The sequence below is a fragment of the Spodoptera frugiperda genome, chromosome 22, assembly GCF_023101765.2.
Source record: "Spodoptera frugiperda isolate SF20-4 chromosome 22, AGI-APGP_CSIRO_Sfru_2.0, whole genome shotgun sequence".
NCBI lineage: Eukaryota > Metazoa > Arthropoda > Insecta > Lepidoptera > Noctuidae > Spodoptera > Spodoptera frugiperda.
This window is the reverse complement of record NC_064233.1, coordinates 3,482,439-3,506,996: the sequence shown is the minus strand read 5'-3', so window position 1 is coordinate 3,506,996 and position 24,558 is coordinate 3,482,439. Positions and strand designations below refer to the sequence as shown.

Here is a 24,558-nt window from a genome sequence, read left to right as displayed (position 1 = left end):
TCTAGTGATCAGAAATACAACAGTTTATCGTGAAACAGACACAGTTTTTGTAAGTAAGCATTTCCATCCCCGTCATATAGATGGTTGGCAGGCCACAACTGTGCGCTTCTCGCGAAATTTTCTGCCTCGCACAGCAAAACTGTGGAATGAGCTGTCGTCGGCGGTATTTCCGAACCGATACGACCTTCAAACCTTCAAGAAAAGAGCATACTCCTTTTTAGACGAATTGCCGGAGTCTGTGTTTCCTGATGGGTATAACCTGAGTTTTTTCAATACTCGAGTGAATAGGTTGCTTATGGGCAGACGTGCTCCATCGTAGGCTGCATCATCACTTACCATCAGGCGAGATAGCGGCCATTTTTCGGCCCATTTAACATAAAAAAAGGCTGTGACTTCTCTGGTGTTGCGGGTGTCCATGGGCGGCGCTGATCGCTTACCATCAGGTGACTCGTTTGCCACCTTTTCCATAAAAAAAGTCTTAGGAGGATGTCTCCATCGCCTACTTTGTGAGACGGTACGTGACGTCATCACCGTTTCTCTGCTACTCCGGTCGGTCTGTCCATTGTCTCTTCCGATAATGGATCTTTTATATCCATTCTTTAAACCTTTACATATACCTATGTTGGACAGAGGATATTATTGGAACCGAATAAGTGGCCATCTATAAATTACGTCAAACAAATTTCATGATTTTTGACCCCTCCCCGCCCTTGTCACAATTGGTCACTTTTGTGAAACCTCCCCCTCCCTAGTGTGACGTCACATTTTATAATTTTACGTCTAAAATTTTTGGAGTGTTTCGATAATACATAGTTCCAAGTTCGTGTTTTAACAGTTTTTAACAGTTAAAATAATTCAAATGTAACGTCACGAAACACCCCTCCCGCGCCCTTGTCACAGAGTCACACTTTGTCGACCCCCTGCCCCCCTTAAGGTGTGACGTAATTAATGGATGGCCTAGGGGCCATCAGGTGACTCGTTTGCCACCTTTTCCATAAAAAAAGTCTTAGGAGGATGTCTCAATCGCCTGCTTTGTGAGACGGTACGTGACGTCATCACCGTTTCTCTGCTACTCAGGTCGGTCTGTCCATTGCCTCTTCTGATAATGGATCTCTTAGATCCATTCTTTAGACCTTTTCATATATGTATTTTGGACAGAGGATATTGGAACCGAATAAGTGGCCATCCATAAATTACGTTAAACATGATTTTTGACCCCCCTCACCATCACAATTGTTCACATTTGTGAGACCTCCCCTCCCTAGTGTGACGTCACATTTTATAATTTTACATCTTATCAAGATTTATTGGAGTTTTTCGATAATAGTTCCAAGTTCTTGTTTTAACAGTTAAAATAATTAAAATGTGACGTCAGGAAATTTAAGACCCCTCCCGCCCCCTTCTCACATAACCCCCCCTTAAGGTGTGACGTAATTAATGGATGGCCCCTAATACACCAGATTCTCTTGATATAACTGAAGTTTTATTTTCTCTTTTAAGATAAACGTCTTTAGTCATTATAGCTCGTCTGCAGGGGCCTTAGTCTGCTATTACAATTGTGTCAGAATTGTCGATCACTGAGTAGGGCAAGAGGGACGGAGCTATGTAGGTTGTATAGCTCCATCCCTCTTGCACTGATCAATGATCGACCATTCTGACACAATTGTAACAGCAGACTAAGGCCCCAAATCCTCATGTTGCCTCCCCCTTGTGTCAGTCCCTTTCATTCTTCAATCTTTTACATCATACTCTTGTCTCTTTCACACCTCATACGTCATCCCTTTCACCCTTACTTGATCATGCTTCACATCAGTCATTCATCAGTCAACGTTTCATCTTCCTATTACGTTCCTACATACAATAGGGATGATGACGGGGTATGAAAATTAAAAATCTAATTAGTCCGTCAGTTAGGTAATGAAAAAATATTAGACACGTATTTTTTTATTTTGTCATATAAGATAACAATACTTAAAACGAATCAAAGTTTAGGAGTGAGAGTTAACTACGTCACTATTCAGTATAAAACGTACTCTAAAGTGACGTCACGCGATATTTCAAATGGATATATCTTTGAAAGTATTTATTTCCGTAAGAAAATAAAAAATACGTGTCTAATATTTTAAAATAATCTACAAGACGGTATATGTTCTCCATCTTGGAAGTGATGTCCTCAACATTTACTTGGTGTTGAAAACTAGGCGTAACTAGGCCTAACTAGGCCTGGAGAAAAAGTATATGCTGCAGACAAATAATCACAAACTTGTACTAAACCCTCTGATCCCCTAACTTTGAAGGTGTTTTAGGTCATATTAAGTCAAAAATTAGGCACAATTGAATTGTTTGTCAGTCTGTCTGTTAGTGAAGCTAGATGCTCGTTCGAAAGTCTAGTTTCGAATGGAGAAGAAAGAGCAAGAAGCTCCATCGTTACTCTTTTAAAAAGTATCGTCCATACTTTTGAAAATTCCCAGTCCCACATCGTGGGTGTCACTTGTAGGTCGATGTAGTTTTATAATAAACCACTACTCAGTGCTTGACGCACCTATTTCATAATATCCATTGAGATTTAAAGTTGTGTATCTAAGTAAATATTTTTGTTATTATTCCTTAATGGCAGTCCAAAACACACCTTGACATGCTGTGTAATATTTTTGTTGATTTCAATGTTTTCTGGTATTTCACCGTCGTGATGAAACTGTCACCCATAACGTCTCCAGTGTCGTGATACGTACTCAGGTCCGTCGCTCCCGTCGTCTCCGGCGGCGGTTAAACGATAAATTAGTAATCTTTATTTTCTAATGACATGATCTGTTGTAGATCCCTTATATGTCTTAGTTCTGGAACTCACTGATGTACATTTTTTATCTGTTTGCTGAATTCCTCTCCGTGTGTCTGCACTCGAGGTTTAGCGCAAGACACTTTTTGTTTCATAATAATATAAACATCTTTATATCGCTTACATTATGCCTTTACTTTCTTATATTGATATACATTTCAAGTACCCTAAGGTGGAAATCCACGCAATATATCGTTTCTAATTTCGTTATCCAAATGTTGACACGTTCATGTAATCTGTCAAAGTGTCTCCACTCACAATTCTCAAGAAACTTTCACTTTGATACTTTAGCATCAATCGTCCATACATTTTGTGAGATAGGGCTTAGTTGGTTTTTTTTTGTATCCTTGGTTAAAGGTAAACCGAGATGTTAAGAGACTTGACAGCCAAAGAGTCACGCGGTGGAATACTAGAGAAAGTTGCGGAACTCTATAGACTGTATAGAAAACCACATCGTCCTACAAGTGATACTCAAGATGAGGGAACAGCTGACGTCGGCTGGCAGAGTCTTCTTCAGTCTACAGCACGTCAAGGTGACGACGTGGTCTATATGGAGTTCCGCATCTTTTCTGGTGTTTCACCGCCACGGGTGACTCGTCAGCTGTAAGCTATTCTGTCTCCCTTGCTACTCAGGCCATTCTCACTACAATGAGCGTAAATATAATGTTTCAAACAAGTTGAACAGCAGTTAAGTTATTAAAAAATCAAAAGTGATGTGTCAACATGTTAAATAGAAAGAAATTATGACAATTTCTAACCGCATAACAATATAATCACTTTACCGTTTTTGTCACAGGTTTTGTCTAGACTGCATTTTAATTATATTTTAAAAATATTAACATTGTAGTTAATTTGGACGGTATATAATTTGGCTCAGTAACTGATTCAGAAATCGATATAAGTTAGCACTGACCCAAAAAAAAAACAATACAAATAAATTTGAACTTCATGCTGCTAGCATTAAATTCCTACACGAATGTTTTGGGTCAGCGCTGACTTGTTTCGATTTCTGAATCAGTTACTGAGCCTGTCTAAATCTGAATTAAGTTTAGTAGTGAATGGGTAAACCCTCTCGGTCTATTACCTCTTGCAACCTTCTGCTCATGCTTTGCACCATGTTCGCACAAATGTTCGCACAAATGTTGCAACCGCGTAATGATTCCCAGGTCGACTTTACTACGTCATCTAAATTTGCTTTAGATTTTATTTCGGATGAGTCCCAGTTTAGCACCATATGACCCCACAGATTTTCTATGGGGTTTAAATCGGGGCTTTTTGCTGGCCAATCAATAACAGTCATGTTTACTTGGTTTGGGAACCAGTTTTGCACGATCCGTGCGCGGTAGACTGTGCTATTATCCTGCACGAAATAAATATGTTCGTGCAGATAAGCAACTCGAACAGTCGGCAACATGACATTTTGTAAAATGTCCAAGTAATCGTGACTGTTATTGCGACCCGTTATGTCCACGAGCTCACCGGGACCCAGGGAAGACATCCAACCCCAGTACCCGACAGTAACAGTAATACGGCCACTGGTCCTACAAGGCAGAAGGTTGCAATTTTTATATCTTTCACCATCTCTTCTCCACAATATTTTACGCGTACGTAGAACAAGTAAGGCTCGTTGTAGAATCTATCTGTCTCTCTGCTACACAGGTCCGTTATTTTTGCTGACTACAGGGTTTTCTATTGAAACGCTTTATATATTCTGTTTGGTTCATGTGTGGAATCTTACTTTCCATTTACGGACTTGGATTTGTATCTAACACCTTGACATGCTGTACAACACTGAATATAGTCCACATCTTGTTTTAATATTATATCCTTTATCTTAGTTGGGTCTAGCGGTGCTATTTAAGCTATTATTTCACACTTTTATGCTGAGTGTGCCACACATATTGTGAGACGTATGTTTGTTAATAGGTACGTAGACAATATTCCGTGCAATATTTGCAATGTCTGTCCACCTGCTACTCTTCCTGGAGTATGTTTCCTCATCTGGTAATTAATGGTATAGGTGGCTCTTTGTCGTGCAGTAGGAATGGCAATAGGTATACTAGGTTCTCATGTTCTTTAGATTGAACATTATCCTCACAACTGTTTGTGTACGTTTAACAAAATGGTGCGAGTTTGTAATACCTTCCATGCTATGGTTTCTGGAATTTCATCGTCATGAAACTGTCACCAATGGCGTCTCCAGTGTCGTGATACGTACTCAGGTCTGTCGCTGTCTTCTGCAGCCGGCTTCGGATCATAAGTTAGTCCTTATTTTCTAATAACATGATCTGATGTAGATCCTTTATATTTTCTTAGTTCTGGAAGTCACTGATGTACATTTTTTATCTGTTTGCTGAATTCTTATCCGTGTGTCTGCACTCGAGGTCCAGCGCAAGACACTTTTTGTTTCATAATAATATAAACATCTTTATGTCCCTTACATTATGCCTTTACTTTCTTATATTGTTTTATATTTGCGTTTCTTATTTGCTCTTTGTCGTGCACTTCAGCAACTGCAAATGCAGCAAATGTGGATTGGAAGTTACAGACTCTTCCTTTATGTTCATTTCTACATCAAAGATATTTCGTGTACACTATGACTTAGTACGAATTACTTTAATATATTATCACCTTGATGTGCTGTTATGATAGAATTGTTCTGTCATTACTGGTAATGAAATACCTACAATACCTACTCAGGTCCGTTGGTTTTCATGTATTCTACAACTGCAACTTTGCTGTCAAGTGGTCTAATTCTGATTGTAGGTTCTGGGTGTCAGTTTCATAATTCCTATTCTTTTGATTTAATTTAGAATAGTAAATATTAAGTCGGTTTAGAAGCCGGAATCTCTCTTTGTTTAATTTAACACTTTTTATGAAAAACTTTTGTCTTTTCACTAATCTGTTAGTTTTTGTTATGAATTTGTTGATTTTAATATATTTCTTTAGTTTCGTATTACTACAACAAAGTGTTTTTAAGGAATGACATGAATCACTATCACAGGTGAGGTCTATAGTCACTGGATTCAAGTCAATATGTTGTGATTGAGAAGCACGGGCTGACACCAACTCGCTGGAGAGACTGTTATTCAGACTGGCCGTGATGTTGAGGTTTAATGTTTCTAGTTGGCTAATTTGGCCATTAGCGTCATGTAGCTGTTGTTCTAAGAGAGCTTTGTCATGTAATGTCTGTTCGTACTCATTGCTACATTGACTGAATCCGTCCACAACAAATTGGAGCCTATCCCGGGCCTCAATGGCTTCAGTGTGTTGAATATGTAACTGAGCCATTTCACATTTCAGTTTCCTATTACTATTTAAAATGTCTAAGAATTCCCTCTCATTGTCATCTCTTTCCTTCAGTAGTTGATCACACAACTCCTTTGAAGCCTTCAGTTCGCTCAAAGCCAGGTTGAGTTTTGAATTCTCTTGGAGACCGGGGGCTTTGCGAGTGAGAATCATATTGGAAGTTAGAGAAAGAGACAGTAAGATGGAAATTATATTAATAATATGAGAAATTGAAGCTGATTTAGTCAAGAAAACTGCTAGAAAAGTTAAGTAGTTTAAAACAAAGGAGTTGTGTCAACAACCGCAAAGAGGCTGTTTATTAATATTATTAACTTATACGGCCTAATACTTAAGCCATATTTACTAGTGTCTTTGTAAACACAAGTATTATAATGCAAAATAGCCGATTTCGCTAGAATAATGCTATATTTTACCTGATATTGAGATGACAATTTAGCAAATCCTTAACGCCGGTAACCGTGAATTTTTCAACTTCACTAATTTCACAAGAAATACGTAAAATATTTCAAAACTGTATAGTAAGCACTATATATTTAATATTTCCTCAGTGTTGAGATGTATTTAGGGAATAATATGCAAATAAACATTAATTATTTAAAAACATAACACGGACAACTATAAATCAGCTGTTTACCCCAGTGTTGCCACAAGAAAAAGTATTTAGATTGGCCATTATCTTTACACTGTACTGTACGTTTAACAAAATGGTGCGAGTTTGCAATACTTGCTATGCTATGGTTCTGGAATCATTCATGAAACTGTCAGTCTCCATGTCGCGATACGTCTTCTGTCGCTGTCTTCAGCCGGCTGGATCATAAGTTAGTCCTCATTTTCTAATGACGTCTTTGTAGATCCCTTATATGTATTAGTTCTGGAACTCACTGATGTACTTTTTATTGATGGATTCTTCTCCGTATGTCAGCACTCAGGTCCAGCGCAATACTGTTTGTTTCATAATAATATAAACATCTTTATATCCCTTACATTATGATTACTGTCTTATATTGTAGATATTTGCGTTTCTTATTTGCTCTTTGTCGTGCACTCAATTGCTATGCTCCCCAGTGATGTCCTTTAGATTGGTTATCACGTCTTCACAACTGTTTGTTACGTTTAACAAAATGTGCGAGTCAGTAATACCTTCCATTCGCACAATCCGAACTTCCACAGAAATTGTGAAATGTGGATTGGAAGTTACAGACTCTTTCTTTATGTTCATTTCTACATCAAAGATATTTCGTGTACACTATGACTTAGTACGAATTACTTATATATCACCTTGATGTGCTGTTCGTAAAACCAATTTTGTAGTTGTAGTGAAACACGCGGCTTCAAGGTTTTCCTTGACTTCTATTCTTATATTGATGCCCTGTAGAACAAGTAAGGCTCGTTGTAGAATCTATCTATCTCTCTGCTACTCAGGTCCGTTAATTTTCTCATAAATATCTTTAGCTTTTTACAGCATTTCTGATGTCTTTAGACATGCTGTAGCACTGAGACAACGATATCTTGCGCTTTTAACATTCTTGGTCATAGGTAAACCGAAGTGTTAAGTGTTGACAGGCAAAGAGTCACGCGGTGGAATACTAGAGAAAGTTGCGGAACTCTATAGACTGTATAGAAAACCACATCGTCCTACAAGTGATACTCAAGATGAGGGAACAGCTGACGTCGGCTGGCAGAGTCTTCTTCAGTCTACAGCACGTCAAGGTGACGACGTGGTCTATATGGAGTTCCGCATCTTTTCTGGTGTTTCACCGACACGGGTGACTCGTGAAAGGGTGTGGGGGAAACCGTGAACTAGTCTACCTCGCAATTAGGTCCGTCCGTGGAATGTTTGTTGGCCAGTCTATCATAAACACGTTGAACCAACGGAGTTTTCCAGTTCTTTATCAGGTTTGACAATATCTCAGTATATCTCCTAATGTTAACGATGTTATAGACCAGTATCCTAGCGAGCACTGCGCTATACGTTGGTGCAGTTTGTATTCCGCTGTGTCGGTTTATTTTCTGTTTTAGACCTTTTCTTCCCGTCGACCTTACTGTGTTGTTGGAGTCGGTAGTCCTGGATATAATGTTTACATACTGAGTTCTATATTGAAACCTCGGAGTGGGTGATTTGTAACGTAGTATATTTTTATGCTCCTTTGTCAAATCTGGCATTTATTTGTAATTCCAGTTATTCCCAAATGTGTACTGTCGTCCACATACCGGAGATATGTAGTTCTGTCTACGTCACGGGTTCTGGTCTAACACTGTAATGATGTAGTTCTGTTAGACTGAACTGCATCACTCGTCATTCCCATATCTTGAGTATCATCCCAAAATCCGCTATCTTTAGAAGAATGTAGAATGTTGGTCGTTTTGAGATCCCGGTGTAAAACATCGTTGCCGTATAGATATTGTACGGCACTCTGCACAGTAAAGTTTCGATCGCGCGTCTATCTCTACCTACTCAGGTCTGTTTCAGGTATTTTAGTGTCAGATGATCTTCTGGCTTATTAATGACCATCTGTAGGTGTTCGTTTATATTTCCAACTTACTCCTGGAACTTACTGATCTTGGTTTAACTGTACTGTGTATTTTGTACTTGATACGTACGTCTGCGTCTGTCATTCCCACATTTGTGTGTCCTCAGTCAACATGTTTGGACCTTGGCATGCTGTACAACACTGAACATAGTCCACATCTTGTTTTAATATTATTTCATCTATTTTTGTTGGGTCTAGCGATGCTATTTAAGCTATTATTTACACACTTTTATGCAGAGTGTGCCACACACATATTGTGAGACGTATGTTTGTTAATAGGTACGTAGACAATATTCCGTGCAATATTTGCAATGTCTTTCCACCTGCTACCCTTCCTGGAGTATTTTTCCTCATCTGGTTATTATTGGTATAGGTGGCTCTTTGTCGTGCAGTAGGAATGGCAATAGGTATACTAGGTTCTTACGTTCTTTATATTGGATATTTTTCTCACAACTGTTTGTGTACGTTTAACAAAATGGTGCGAGTCAGAAATACCTTCCATTCGTACAATAAGGAACTTCCACAGACATTGTGAAATGTGGATTGGAAGTTACAGACTCTTTCTTTATGTTCATTTCTACATCAAAGATATTTCGTGTACACTATGACTTAGTACGAATTACTTATATATCACCTTGATGTGCTGTTCGTTACTAATTTTTTTGTTTATCAATGTTAGTGGCACGTGTTCATGTCATGATGTCCACCATAGTCGTCAGTTGTCGAGTGTGGGCTCTCATGTGTGAGTTGATAGCTTCCACTATCTATACTCGCAGTTGTAGTGAGGCACGCGGCTTCAAGTGTTTCCTTGACTTCTATTCTTATATTGATGCCCTGTAGAACAAGTAAGGCTCGTTGTAGAATCTATCTATCTCTCTGCTACTCAGGTCCGTTAATTTTCTCATAAATTTCTTTGGCTGTTTACAGCATTTCTGATGTCTTTATTATGTTAGTTGGCGATATTAAACAGGGTACTGTCTGAACATGACATCTGTGTATCATTGTCTTAATTCGGTCTTATAGTCATTGTTACTTCGCCACACGTTGTTTATGTATGTCGCCTACTTTTTTTCGTGACAACTTTATCTGCCCGTCCCTCTTATCGTTAGTAATATGCACTAATTTTGGTGTGAGAGCCTTTAAAATATCTCCAGTATAGGATTGTATACATGTGTGGAATGTCGCTTTTCGTTTACTGACTTGGACTTGTGTCTAACACCTTGACATGCTGTACCACAAAGACAACGATATCTTGCGCTTTTAAGCATTCTTGGTTAAAGGTAAACCGAGGTGTTAAGAGACTTGACAGCCAAAGAGTCACGCGGTGGAATACTAGAGAAAGTTGCGGAACTCTATAGACTGTATAGAAAACCACATCGTCCTACAAGTGATACTCAAGATGAGGGAACAGCTGACGTCGGCTGGCAGAGTCTTCTTCAGTCTACAGCACGTCAAGGTGACGACGTGGTCTATATGGAGTTCCGCATCTTTTCTGGTGTTTCACCGCCACGGGTGACTCGTCAGCTGTAGTTCAGCAAGCTCTAGTAAGTAGATTTTTCATTGTATGTCTCGCGCTTGATGCCTGACCATCAGATCCAGGTGACCAGAATCGGTGGGTCTTTGTCGTGCGCTTGGTTTGACAATCAACTTCATAATTTTGAACAAAATTCATCAGCTAGCTCCCGCAGTAGTTCCTAGACTTCATTACAAGTTCAGACGTCCACTACATAATGCTAGTGGCATGTCACCTTTACGTGCTGTACTACATCAATTTGGTCCACTTGACAGGTTCAGCAATCGTTCACGTACATGTCTATAGGAGTGCCGCATGTGTTGCTAAGTAGCAGTATTCCATTATATATCCCTGCATTCTCTCAGGTAGTTTTATAATGTCGCGTACTTGTTTAGTAGTTTCACTTAACGTGCTGTAAGTCAAATACGAAGTACTCGTTTACAACGCCTGCTTCTTAATGCAGAAGTGGATAGACTATAGATTAACTTTAATTTGATTCTTGAGTATCGTATACCTCTGCATGTGATGCGGTTTGTGTCTACGTCATTAGATTCCCATCTCCCAGTTTGGTTTATATGACGTGCATTCAGTACGTTTCAGTTGTCGTTTCACGTAGAAATAGTTACGTGTAATATTTGCAGAACTAGATTGCTTCTCAGGTGAATGAATGATGATGAATTATTCTGCATTTGGATGAGGTACTTACATATATGCATATGTAGGTGTTTTCTTGTATCACTGCTTCCATTCCGTCTTATAATTATCCAGATTTATTTCTACGTTACAGATGTTTTATGTATGTCGCTTACTTTAGATTTGTACTTCGATGTTCTGTAGGTATTACTGTTGTACTCTCTGCCGCGACTAGCTTCTTAATACTATCTTGAGTATAATTTGTAATTTTGTATACAGGGGGTCTATACTATACATCGCTGCTTAAATAAAAATATTTTATTCAATTGCAAACATGGGTATAGAAATATACGCGTTAACGAAGTTTACAGTTTCTCCACATTTTGCCTTAACCATTACACATGTACAATGTATGTCGCGTACTATGTGTTAGTACCTTAACGTGCTGTAAGTCAAATACGAAGTACTCGTTTACAAACGTCATTTACTGGTGTTATCGTATACAGTAAAGTTTCGTGCGCGCATCTATCTCTACCTACTCAGGTCTGTTTAGGGTATTACTGTGCTTCTTTATTCACTGTTTCGGGTGTCTTAATGTTTCAAGCCCTTCTGGCTTGTTAATGACCATCTGTAGGGGTTCGTTTATATTTCCAACTTACTCCTGGAACTTACTGACCTTCTGTATTTGATTTCGTCGTTAGTGAACCTTGACATGCTGTACAACATTGAACAGATTCCACACCTTGGTTTAATATTCTGGCATCGACATTAGTCGTTTGTAGCAGTGCTATGTCGTCATCTCCATTCCACCGTCTTGGTTGAGCCAACATATAACCCATTACGCCTCCAGCAGCGTCGTAATACGTACTTACAGATTGTTTATCTGTTTGCTGAATTCTTCAAGACATTTTTTTTTTTTCATAATAATATAAACATCTTTATATCCCTATATTTGATCGCCGGTCTAGTGTCGACAGTACTATTGTACCAGAAGATTGCCAATAGCCAGTATTTATCATAAACGTCGACATGCTATGTGGTCTGTATCTGTTATTAAATGTGGATTGGAAGTTACAGACTCTTTCTTTATGTTCATTTCTACATCAAAGATATTTCGTGTACACTATGACTTAGTACGAATTACTGATATATCACCTTGATGTGCTGTTCGTAGAACTGATTTTGTAGTTGCGTTTAGTTTTTTGTAGCTATCGTCAGAGTGGCACGTGTTCATGTCATGATGTCCACCATAGTCGTCAGTTGTCGAGTGTGGGCTCTCATTCCCACATTTGTGTGTCCTCAGTCAACATGTTTGGACCTTGACATGGTTGACTCGTCATGAAACTGTCACCCAAAGCGTCTTCAGTGTCGTGATACGTCCTCAGGTCCGTCGCTTCGGATCATAAGTTAGTAATCTTTATTTTCTAATGACATGATCTGTTGTAGATCCCTTATATTTCTTAGTTCTGGAACTCACTGATGTAGATTTTTTATCTGTTTGCTGAATTCTTCTCCGTGTGTCTGCACTCGAGGTCCAGCGCAAGACACTTTTTGTTTCATAATAATATAAACATCTTTATATCCCTTACATTATGCCTCTACTTTCTTATATTGATATACATTTCAAGTATCCTAAGGTGGAAATCCACCCAATCTATCGTTTCTTATTTCGTTTTCCACATGTTGACACGTTCATGTAATCTGTCAAAGTGTCTCCACTCATAATTCTCAAGAAACTCATTTCTACCGCATTTATACATGTTCCTTCTGCCATACCTAGTATTCAGATTTTGGTTGCTTGGACTTACGTCTTAGATCCTTGATGTACGTCACGGGTTCTGGTCTAACACTGTAATGATGTAGTTCTATTAGACTGAACTGCATCACTCGTCATTCCCATATCTTGAGTATCATTTGTATTTGATATTTGTGTTTAATTATATTTACTCCGACGCCTCAAGCAGGCGTTCGCTTAACTTTTTTTGGGAATATTTGTCTTTCTTTCTTCTTGGTTCTCACAATAAATATTATTTTAATATTCCGTTTATCTTATATATATTACAAGTACTATGTCAAGTTGATAGTCGACTATTAATTTATCTAACTCGGACGTCGCAACCCTATCGTTGTGTAGATTTAACTGACCTATAGACAACCTATCCTATGTTATTATTTAATAAGTTGTGCTTTATAGGTGCCACACTTGGGCGAACCGCAACAGTAATTGAAGTTTTTAAATTATTACACGCCACGCAAGTTGGGACAAAATTTTTATTTTTTGTATGAGGGCAGTTGGTTTCATGCGCCTCATCACAATTACCGCAGGTAGGTGTTTCAACAGAGCAGTGTTTTCAATGGGTGCTACATGTATCTATTTCTTCCTACTCAGGTCCATTCATAGAACATTCGTGTTTACACTTTAAAGTGTTAATAATAATTATTCGCTAGTACTGCATCTGTCAGTCATCCCCACGTCTTGAGTATCCTAAGCTTCCATTTCTTCTTTCAACAATTCAATTTCTAGAATGAAATGCCCTGAATAACGACTCCAATTATGTGTACAATGTCACATTTCGTTTACAGACTTGGTCTAAGACCTTGACGTGCTGTGGCTCTGCCAAACGATCACTTGAATCTGTCATGAGTACAGACGTTACTTTACTTTCTTTTATCGAATTTCTATTAATCTGGATGTTTTTATTCAGGTTCAGGTTTCTTTTAATCAGCATCGGTTAATATTCTAGCATTGATCTTGTGCATGTAATAATTGTAACCGTGTTACTATCTACTCTTGAGGGCCTCGGCTTATTATTATAAAATTCAAAGGACAATTTTGGTACACCAGATTCTGGTAGCACTTGTATGTGATGCTGTAAATCATAGCTTGCACTGTATTACTGGTGTACAGTTCCCATATCTTTAATATCACTGAATATATTGTAACTGAATTTGCCAATAATACAGTTTTTACCTTTAGTCACACTCCTTGACGTGCTGTTTCGCTTTGTCATTCCTGTTCATCTTTCCGCTACTTAGGACTGTCTATTGAAACTCACTGATGTTGCTTTATCCTTTTTGCTGGAATTGCTAAATGAAAAGCCCGTAGTACTCAGACTGCAACTCTGCGATATCAGGCGAGGGGTGCATTTGTGGCTGTGGCTTCCTCGAGCTTCTCTTCATGGGCAGTCATCCTCAAAGTAAGAGCGCCTTCATGTCCTCGAAGCTTGCAGCAGTTTCGTGCGCGCATCTATCTCTACCTACTCAGGTCTGTGGCTCCCATGAATCCTCTCAATTTATGTTAACGAGGACCTGTAGGTGTTCGTTTATAACTGAACTTGTTTACATTTCTTTTATGTGTTAACGAAGAATAATAATAATTTGAGAAATATATCTGTTAACGAAGTTTACAGTTTCTCCACATTTTGCCTTAACCATTACACATGTACAATGTATGTCGCGTACTATGTGTTAGTACCTTAACGTGCTGTAAGTCAAATACGAAGTACTCGTTTACAAACGTCACTTACTGGAGTTATCGTATACAGTAAAGTTTCGTGCGCGCATCTATCTCTACCTACTCAGGTCTGTTTCAGGTATTTTAGTGTCTGATGATCTTCTTCTTCGTTGAATGTTCCATTTTTGTTATAGAGTTGTGTCGGGGTCGGAGAGTGTATGTCCCAGGTTTTATTTCGCTTTAAGTTTTAATACGGCGCCACAGATTGTCGTCTAAGTTGCATACGTCAGTATTTAGTTGACATGTGTAGGATGTTGCTCATTACTTATAGAGTCGGTCTTGGGTTTGAGCCTTGATGTGCTGTGTATGTTGACTAGATATGGTATATCTTTCAAGTTTTTAATTTTTGTTTCAATTATTATCTGTCTATTAGATGTTATGTATTTCCAATAATTTCCTTACAAAATCTTTAAAATAAGTTGGATTACTGTTGTTTCAAATTCACTATCATCTCGTTTCTGGAGTAATTGGCTACACAGCTGTTTTGACCTGTTCAGTTCCTTAAGAGTAGCCCGCAGTTTCTATTTAAGGTTTAAGAAGTAAATTTCGTTGTCTTGATGTGCTGTGTCCTCCAAATCACAATATATATTTGCTGAATCAGGCAGTAATTTTCATGATGATGTCAGTATAGTATGACTGCACGGTTGACGCGGAGGCTGGGCAACTGGCTGCCTCGTAACGGGTAGCGGGTTCTATATTGAAACCTCTGGGTAGGTCAATTATTTGTATGTAGTATTTCTTTATGCTCCTTCTGCCAAATCTGGCATTTATTTGTAATTCCAGTTATTCCCAAATGTGTACTGTCGTCCACATACCGGAGATATGTAGTTCTGTCTACGTCACGGGTTCTGGTCTAACACTGTAATGATGTAGTTCTGTTAGTCGGAACTGCATCACTCGTCATTCCCATATCTTGAGTATCATCCCAAAATCTGCCATTTTTAGAAGAATGTAGAATGTTATCTCTACGTACCCTGATGGGAGACAGGCATGGCGATATATATGTGTGTATTTCTACGTAGCTCTTTGTCGATCGGTTTGTGTATCATCTCAGGTACTGTGAAATATTATTATCCTGCAACAATATATTATGTTGCCTTTAATTTGATGTTATTAAATGTGGATTGGAAGTTACAGACTCTTTCTTTATGTTCATTTCTACATCAAAGATATTCCGTGTACACTATGACTTAGTACGAATTACTTATATATCACCTTGATGTGCTGTTCGTTGACTGTGTCTTGTAACTGTCATCAATGTTAGTGGCACGTGTTCATGTCATGATGTCCACCATAGTCGTCAGTTGTCGAGTGTGGGCTCTCATGTGTGAGTTGATAGCTTTTACTGTCTATACTCGCAGTTGTAGTGAGGCACGCGGCTTCAAGTTTTTCCTTGACTTCTATTCTTATATTGATGCCCTGTAGAACAAGTAAGGCTCGTTGTAGAATCTATCTATCTCTCTGCTACTCAGGTCTGTTAATTTTCTCGTAAATTTCTTTAGCTTTTTACAGCATTTCTGATGTCTTTATTATGTTAGTTGCGATATTAAACAGGGTATTGTCTGAACATAACATCTGTGTATCATTGCCTTAATTCGGTCTTATAGTCATTGTTACTTCGCCACACGTTGTTAATGTATGTCGCCTACTTTTCTTCGCGACCTTTATCTGCTGTGACTCGAAGCACAACTCTGTAAGCACTGACCAGTTGTTCCCACAGTTTGAGTGTCGGTAGTGTGTACATTGAGTGATCAAGTTTTGAGAAACTGTTTCTCTTGTCGCTGAATAGAGTTTGCTCCTTACTATTCGTCGTCATTATTCACTGATATGTAATGGATAGTAATGGAGTGCTCTTCCCCACTAGCCGTTCGAACGTCTTGACGTGCTGTTTGTGACTCTCTACGTATCAATCGATGGTTGTATCTGTCAACCATGTCTTTTGCAATCAAATAAAACACATTGTACTTCACACTGCTACGTATTTTAGCCTATGACAACTGTAAGTGGACCTCCCCATGCCCTGAGCCAGTAGCACTTTGTCCATGTTTTGTAGTAATATGTCATATCCCTGTGCTACATATGTATATCATTGCTTGTATTCAGATTATGAAATTTAATTCTGTGCCATACATTGTTCATCTTTGTCGTTCCTACATTTTGTGGGTCCTCAGTTAACATGTGTGGAATGTCGCGTTTCGTTTACGGACTTGGTCTTGTGTCTAACACCTTGACATGCTGTACAACACTGAACAGATTCCACATCTTTCTTTAATATTCTAACATTGATCTTGTGCATGTAATAATTGTAACCGTGTTACTATCTACTCTTGAGGGCCTCGGCTTATTATTAAAAAGTTCAAAGCACAATTTTGGTACACCAGATGCTGTAAATCATAGCTTGCACTGTATTACTGGTGTACAGTTCCCATATCTTGAGTATCTCCGGTATTAGTGAATTCTCTAATAAATAGAGTTTTTAACTTGAGTCACACTCCTTGACGTGCTGTCATGGTGATAGAACATCGCATTTTGTCGCTTTTACGGTAAATCCTTTGATCACCGGCCTAGTGTTGACAGTACTATTGTACCTGTAGATTGCCAATAGCAAGCATTCTTCATAAAAAGACTAATACCTTTTAAGTACTCGCCACAATCACTCGTTTTGCCAAACGACTCGTGGCATTGTCAGCGTCAACTGGCTATAGAGGTAGCTTGTCTCCTTGCTGATCAGGTCTGTCAATTAATTATGTGTTTTTAGCAGTCTTTGCGTATGATAACACATATTGGTAGAACTGTGGGCGCTTGACAATATAAAAAAGTATCTTGTATATACGTGAGACACCGGCTCCTATTGTATGTATCCCGCTCGGGTACAACTAAAGTCCCTGTGCTTTCTCTCTGTGCAGTTTGGTTACTCTCTGCTCTTGAGGGACGTTGGTTCAAACTTATCCTTGACTTGTATTGATACCTTGTAGAACAATGATGGTTTTCATTCTTGTTTATCTTTCTGCAACACTGAACAGAATCCAAATCTTGTTTTAATATTCTGGCATCGACATTAGTCGTTTGTAGCTGTGCTACGTCGACATGCTATGGTTTCTGGAATTTCACCGTCGTGATGAAACTGTCACCCATAGCGTCTTCAGTGTTACGATACGTAATCAGGTCTGTCGTCTTCCGCAGCCGGCTTCGGATCATAAGTTAGTAATCCTTATTTTCTAATGACATGATTTGTTGTAGATACCTTATATGTCTTAGTTCTGGAACTCACTGATGTACATTTTTTATCTGTTTGCTGGATTCTTCTCAGGTCCAGCGCAAGACACTTTTTGTTTCATAATAATATAAACATCTTTATGTCCCTTACATTATGCCTTTACTTTCTTATATTGTTTTATATTTGAGTGTGTTATTTGATCTTTGTCGTGCATTTTAGCAATAACTATTCCCCCTAGCCTTTAGATTGGCCATTATCTTCACAACTGTTTGTGTACGTTTAACAAAATGGTGCGAGTCAGTAATTCCATTCGTACAATAAGGAACTTCCACAGAAATTGTGAAATGTGGATTGGAAGTTACAGACTCTTTCTTTATGTTCATTTCTACATCAAAGATATTTCGTGTACACTATGACTTAGTACGAATTACTTATATATCACCTTGATGTGCTGTTCGTTAGTCATCTTTTTGTTCATCAATGTTAGTGGCACGTGTTCGTGTCATGATGTCCACCATAGTCGTCAGTTGTCGAGTGTGGACTCTCATGTGTGAGTTGATAGCTTTTACTATCTATACTCGCAGTTGTAGTGAGGCACGCGGCTTCAAGTGTTTCCTTGACTTCTATTCTTATATTGATGCCCTGTAGAACAAGTAAGGCTCGTTGTAGAATCTATCTATCTCTCTGCTACTCAGGTCCGTTAATTTTCTCATAAATCTCTCTAGCTTTTTACAGCATTTCTGATGTCTTTATTATGTTAGTTGGCGATATTAAACAAAGTATTGTCTGAACATGACATCTGTGTATCATCGTCTTAATTCGGTCTTATAGTCATTGTTACTTCGCCACACGTTGTTTATGTATGTCGCCTACTTTTCTTCGCGACCTTTATCTGCTGTGACTCGAAGCACAACTCTGTAAGCACTGACCAGTTGTTCCCACAGTTTGAGTGTCGGTAGTGTGTACATTGAGTGATCAAGGTTTGAGAAACTGTTTCTCTTGTCGCTGGATAGAGTTTGCTCCTTACTATTCGTCGTCATTATTCACTGATATTTAATGGATAGTAATGGAGTGTTTTTTCCCATTTTGGTCGAACGTCTTGACGTGCTGTATGTGACTATTCTTGTCCGTGTCTATATATCAATAGGTGGTTGTATCTGTCAACCATGTCTTTTGCAATCAAATAAAACACATTGTACTTCACACTGCTACGTATTTTAGCCTATGACAACTGTAAGTGGACCTCCCCATGCCCTGAGCCAGTAGCACTTTGTCCTTTCTTTATGTTCATTTCTACATCAAAGATATTTCGTGTGCACTATGACTTAGTACGAATTACTTTGATATCACCTTGATGTGCAGTTATTATAGAATTGTTCTGTCATTACTGGTAATGAAATACCTACAATACCTACTCAGGTCCGTTGGTTTTCATGTATTCTACAACTGCAACTTTGCTGTCAAGTGGCCTAGTTCTGATTGTAGGTTCTGGGTGTCAGTTTCATTTATCCTATTCTTTTGATTTAATTTAGAATAGTAAATATTAAGTTGGTTTAGAAGCCGGAAAGAATCTCTCTGTTTTATTTATCATTTTTTATAATAAAAACTTTTGTCTTTTGACTAATCTGTTAGTTTTTGTTATGAATTTGTTGATTTTAATATATTTCTTTAGTTTTTTATTACTACAACAAAGTGATTTTTATGGAATGACATGAATCACTATCACAGGTGAGGTCTATAGTCACTGGATTCAAGTCTATATGTTGTGATTGAGAAGCACGGGCTGACACCAACTCGCTGAAGAGACTGTTATTCAGACTGGCCGTGATGTTGAGGTTTAATGTTTCTAGTTGGCTAATTTGATTATTGGCCTCATGTAGCTGTTGTTCTAAGAGAGCTTTGTCATGTAATGTCTGTTCGTACTCATTGCTACATTGACTGAACTACGTCCACAATGAATTGGAGCCTCTCCCGAGCCTCAATGGCTTTAGTGTGTTGAATATGTAACTGAACCATTTCACATTTCAGCTTTCTATTACTATTTAAAACGTCTAAGAATTCCCTCTCATTGTCATTTCTTTCCTTCATTAATTGTTCACACAACTCCCTTGAGGCCTTTAGTTCGCTCAAAGCCAAGTTAAGCTTTGACTCCTCCTGGCGAGCATGGACTTTACGTGTGAGAATCATATTGGAAATGGAGACAGAGACAGTAAGAAGGAAGTTATAATAATAATTAAGAGATGTGAAGCTAATTAGTCAAGAACGGCTAAAATGACGAGTGTGTTTCCCTGTTTTTATTCAGGTACTTCAATCGGTGGTTCTTTGTCGAGCAGTTCTCGGAGATCAGAAGAGTCTAAGATAGTGGTGGCTCTTTGTCGTGCACTTTAATAAAATTTAAGGTTTCTTGTGATTATTATTGCCAACATTTCGGTGTATAAGTCTGATTGGTTGGCGAAGTAAATAGTGAATGCATACAGCTACACCTGTAACCCCTTTCACTATTAATTTCTTGTTTTATGGGAATTTTCTCTAATGTCTTTCCCCGCCTCGGGTGAGGTGAGAGAGAGTGTTAGAATTTCTAATGTCTCTGTCACACAAGATGACATTACTGACCAAAACTGTTCCTACTCCTGAATGATATTTATTTTTGCAAATAGGTTACAATGTAATTCTTTTACACGTCAATCTCATAAATAACTAGATGAGGCCGGATATGAATCTGTAAATCTATATCTTGTTACTCAGGTCCGTTGATCTACCTCAACCATTATTCCTTCCAAATTCAAAATGCTTAATTTTAAAGCCTTTGTCTAGAAATGTCGAGTCTTACTGTATTAATCTTCTGCTTGCAACAATGCGGATACGTGTTGTGTCGGTGGCTCTTTGTCGTGCACTCGTAAAAAGTTTAAAGTTGCTTTGGTGGTAGTATTGCCAACCATTTCAATGAGAGGTCGGATTGTTTGGTGAAGTAAATGGTGAATGCATACAGCTACACCTGTAACCTCTTTCACTATTATTTTTTGTTTTATGGGAATCATTTCCAATGACTTCTCCCGCCTTGGGTGAGGTGAGAGGGAGTGTCAGACTCTTACTGACTAAAAACCATATCAGAGATCAGCCGGACTGGCTCTCATGGCTTGAGGCGCGTGCGGAACGCGACACGCCGTACGCATGGATCTGGTTCTGTTCGGGTGGCGAGCTACCACGAGTTTGTTTTTCGTACTATTGGTTCCTTCATTGGAGCTAGCCAATCAGAGCGCCGAACATGGTATACTTGTAGTAGGTACGAAAAACCAACCCTTTGGTTATGAATCTGTTAATCTAGTACCTTGTTACTCAGATCCGTCATGGCTCTTCTTTATGGTTTTCAAGTTTAAAGTACATAATTTTTAAGCTTTTAGTCCAGAAATGTCGAGTCTTACTGTATTAATCTTCTGCTTGCAACATTTGAGGTTTTGTGTTTGGTTTTTTTCATTTGATTTTGTAGGTTTAGTTGCTTTTAGTATCCTTGGTTAAAGGTAAACCGAGGTGTTAAGAGACTTTACAGCCAAAGAGTCACGCGGTGGAATACTAGAGAAAGCTTCCGGAACTCTATAGACTGTATAGAAAACCACATCGTCCTACAAGTGATACTCAAGATGAGGGAACAGCTGACGTCGGCTGGCAGAGTCTTCTTCAGTCTACAGCACGTCAAGGTGACGACGTGGTCTATATGGAGTTCCGCATCTTTTCTGGTGGTCACCCTTGCTTCTCAGGTCACTTACTTCCGATATTAACGTGGCATCTACTGCTGTTCTTCTTCATTCAGTCATTCCTACGTCTTTGGTTTCACCTGGCATCAAGTGACGTATTGTAACGTCTTGTGGTGTATATGTACATACTTGATGTGCTGTTGATGGATTTCGTATACATTTGCCAGACCAGTATCCTAGCGCGCTCTGTGCTATACGATTTGTGCTACATAATTAGATTAGTGTAAGTAGAATTGACGTTGTTTTAATTTACTCTGCACCTCCCCGTGTTGTGGTTGCACGAATATAGTGTTATAGTGTAACACGCTACTGCTGCTCAGGTCCGTAACCCGTTGATGCAATCGTGATGTTTATTTGTATAAACTAACAATTATTTCAATGATTTCTGAATTCGTTTAATTAGTTTGTTAATTTTTATATACATTTTCAACTTGTTGTGACTTCTAAAGGGGGAGATGTGTACGGTATCCTCACCAGTCAAATCTATAGTTACTGGCTCCCTACACTGGAGTCCACTACCAATTAACTCGTCATACAGTGTGTTCGTGTCAATGTGTTGTGTATCAACTTGAGTTGACTGCGAGCAAGATATGATCCTATGGGCATCGCACAATTCAGACTCTAGTTCAGTAATTCTTTGAAGAGCAGCTTCATGTGTGTTACTGCAATCTTGGAATGTTGAGATCGTATACTGCAGCTGGCTGTGTTGGTCGAGCACGTCCATATACTGGACATGCAATTCAGCCAGTTCGTTCTTGAGTGAAGCGTTTTTGTCAACGATGGTTTGATGGAAGTTACAGACTCTTTCTTTATGTTCATTTCTACATCAAAGATATTTCGTGTACACTATGACTTAGTACGAATTACTTTGATATATCGCCTTGATGTGCTGTTCATAGAACTGATTGTGTAGTTGTAGTGAGGCACGCGGCTTCAAGTGTTTCCTTGACTTCTATTCTTATATTGATGCCCTGTAGAACAAGTAAGGCTCGTTGTAGAATCTATCTATCTCTCTGCTACTCAGGTCCGTTAATTTTCTCATAAATGTCTTTAGCTTTTTACAGCATTTCTGATGTCTTTATTATGTTAGTTGGCGATATTAAACAGGGTATTGTCTGAACATGACATCTGTGTATCATTGTCTTAATTCGGTCTTATAGTCATTGTTACTTCGCCACACGTTGTTTATGTATGTCGCCTACTTTTCTTCGCGACCTTTATCTGCTGTGACTCGAAGCACAACTCTGTAAGCACTGACCAGTTGTTCCCACAGTTTGAGTGTCGGTAGTGTGTACATTGAGTGATCAAGGTTTGAGAAACTGTTTCTCTTGTCGCTGAATAGAGTTTGCTCCTTACTATTCGTCGTCATTATTCACTGATATGTAATGGAGTGCTTTGCCCCCTTTGTTTGAACGTCTTGACGTGCTGTTATTACTCACTTTGTTATTGTATATATATCAATCGGTGGTTGTATCTGTCAACCATGTCTTTTGCAATCAAATAAAACACATTGTACTTCACACTGCTACGTATTTTAGCCTATGACAACTGTAAGTGGACCTCCCCGTGCCCTGAGCCAGTAGCACTTTGTCCTTTCTTTATGTTCATTTCTACATCAAAGATATTTCGTGTACACTATGACTTAGTACGAATTACTTTGATATCACCTTGATGTGCTGTTATTTTCAAATAAAATTTACTGGTAATGAAATACCTACAATACCTACTCAGGTCCGTTGGTTTTCATGTATTCTACAACTGCAACTTTGCTGTCAAGTGGTCTAGTTCTGATTGTAGGTTCTGGGTGTCAGTTTCATTTATCCTATTCTTTTGATTTAATTTAGAATAGTAAATATTAAGTTAGCTAGGAATCCGGAATCTCTCTTTGTTTAATTTAATTTTTTTATAAAAAAAAACTTTTGTCTTTTGACTAATCTGTTAGTTTTTGTTATGAATTTGTTGATTTTATTACTACAACAAAGTTTTTTTTATGGAATGACATGAGTCACTATCCCAAGTGATGTCTATAGTCACTTAAATAGAAAGAAATTATGACAATTTCTAACCGCATAACAATATAATCACTTCACCGTTTTATCACAGGTTTTGTCTAGACTGCATTTTAATATTATTTTAAAAATATTAACATTGTAGTCAATTTGGACTGTATATAATTTGGCTCAGTAACTGATTCAGAAATCGATATAAGTCAGCGCTGACAATACAATACAAATAAATTTGAACTTCATGCTGCTAGCATTAAATTCCTACACGAATGTTTTGGGTCAGCGCTGACTTGTTTCGATTTCTGAATCAGTTACTGAGCCTGCCTAAATCTGAATTAAGTTTAGTAGTGAGTGGGTAAACCCTCTCGGTCTATTACCTCTTGCAAGCTTCTGCTCATGCTTTGCACCATGTTCGTGCAAATGTTGCTACCGCGTAATGACTCCCAGGTCGACATTACTACGTCGTCTAAATTGGCTTTAGATTTAATTTCCGATGAGTCCCAGTTTAGCACCATATGACCCCACAGATTTTCTATGGGGTTTAAATCGGGTCTTTTTGCTGGCCAATAAATAACAGTCATGTTTACTTGGTTTTGGAACCAGTTTTGCACGATCCGTGCGCTATTATCCTGCACGAAATAAATATGTTCGTGCGGATAAGCAACCCGCACAGTCGGCAACATGACATTTTGTAAAATGTCCAAGTAATCGTGACTGTTACTGAGACTCGCTATTTCCACGAGCTCACCGGGACCCAGGTTTAAGTTTTAATACGGCGCCACAGATTTGTCGTCAAAGATGCATACGTCAGTATTTAGTTGACATGTGTAGGATGTCGGTTTTTATTTACAGAGTCGGTCTTAGGTTTAGGACCTTGATGTGCTGTCTACACGATATGGTATATCTTTCAAGTTTTTAATTTTTGTTTCAATTATTAACTGTCTATTAGATGTTATGTACTTCCAATAATTTCCTTACAAAATCTTTAAAATAAGTTGGATTACTGTAGTTTCAAATTCACTATCATCTTGTTCCTGGTGCAATTGACTGCACAGTTTTTTTGACTTGTTCAGTTCCTTAAGAGAAGCCCGCAGTTTCTCTTCAAGGTGGAAGTAACATATTTCGTTATCTTGATGTGCTGTGTCTTCCAAATCACAATATACATTTTGCCAAATCAGGCAGTCGTTCTCATGATGATGTCAGTATAGTCGAACTTCTCGACGTACTGTGGATTTGTTGTCATCGAA

General features: G+C 38.5%; 1 long non-coding RNA gene across 3 annotated transcripts; it reads right to left on the bottom strand.

The window, feature by feature from the left end:
• Positions 1–7,309: 7,309 nt before the first annotated feature.
• LOC126912140 (uncharacterized) lies at positions 7,310–24,163 on the bottom strand. Of its 3 annotated transcripts, none has more exons than XR_007706786.1 (4): positions 22,866–24,163; positions 17,581–18,796; positions 11,978–12,272; positions 7,310–7,423 (listed from the first exon to the last, which is right to left on the bottom strand). It is a non-coding gene; the product is annotated as an uncharacterized LOC126912140 (long non-coding RNA). The 3 variants fall into 3 exon arrangements; XR_007706785.1 differs by lacking the exon at positions 7,310–7,423 and adding an exon at positions 9,129–9,310; XR_007706784.1 differs by lacking the exon at positions 7,310–7,423 and having other exon boundaries at positions 11,417–12,272.
• Positions 24,164–24,558: the final 395 nt, after the last annotated feature.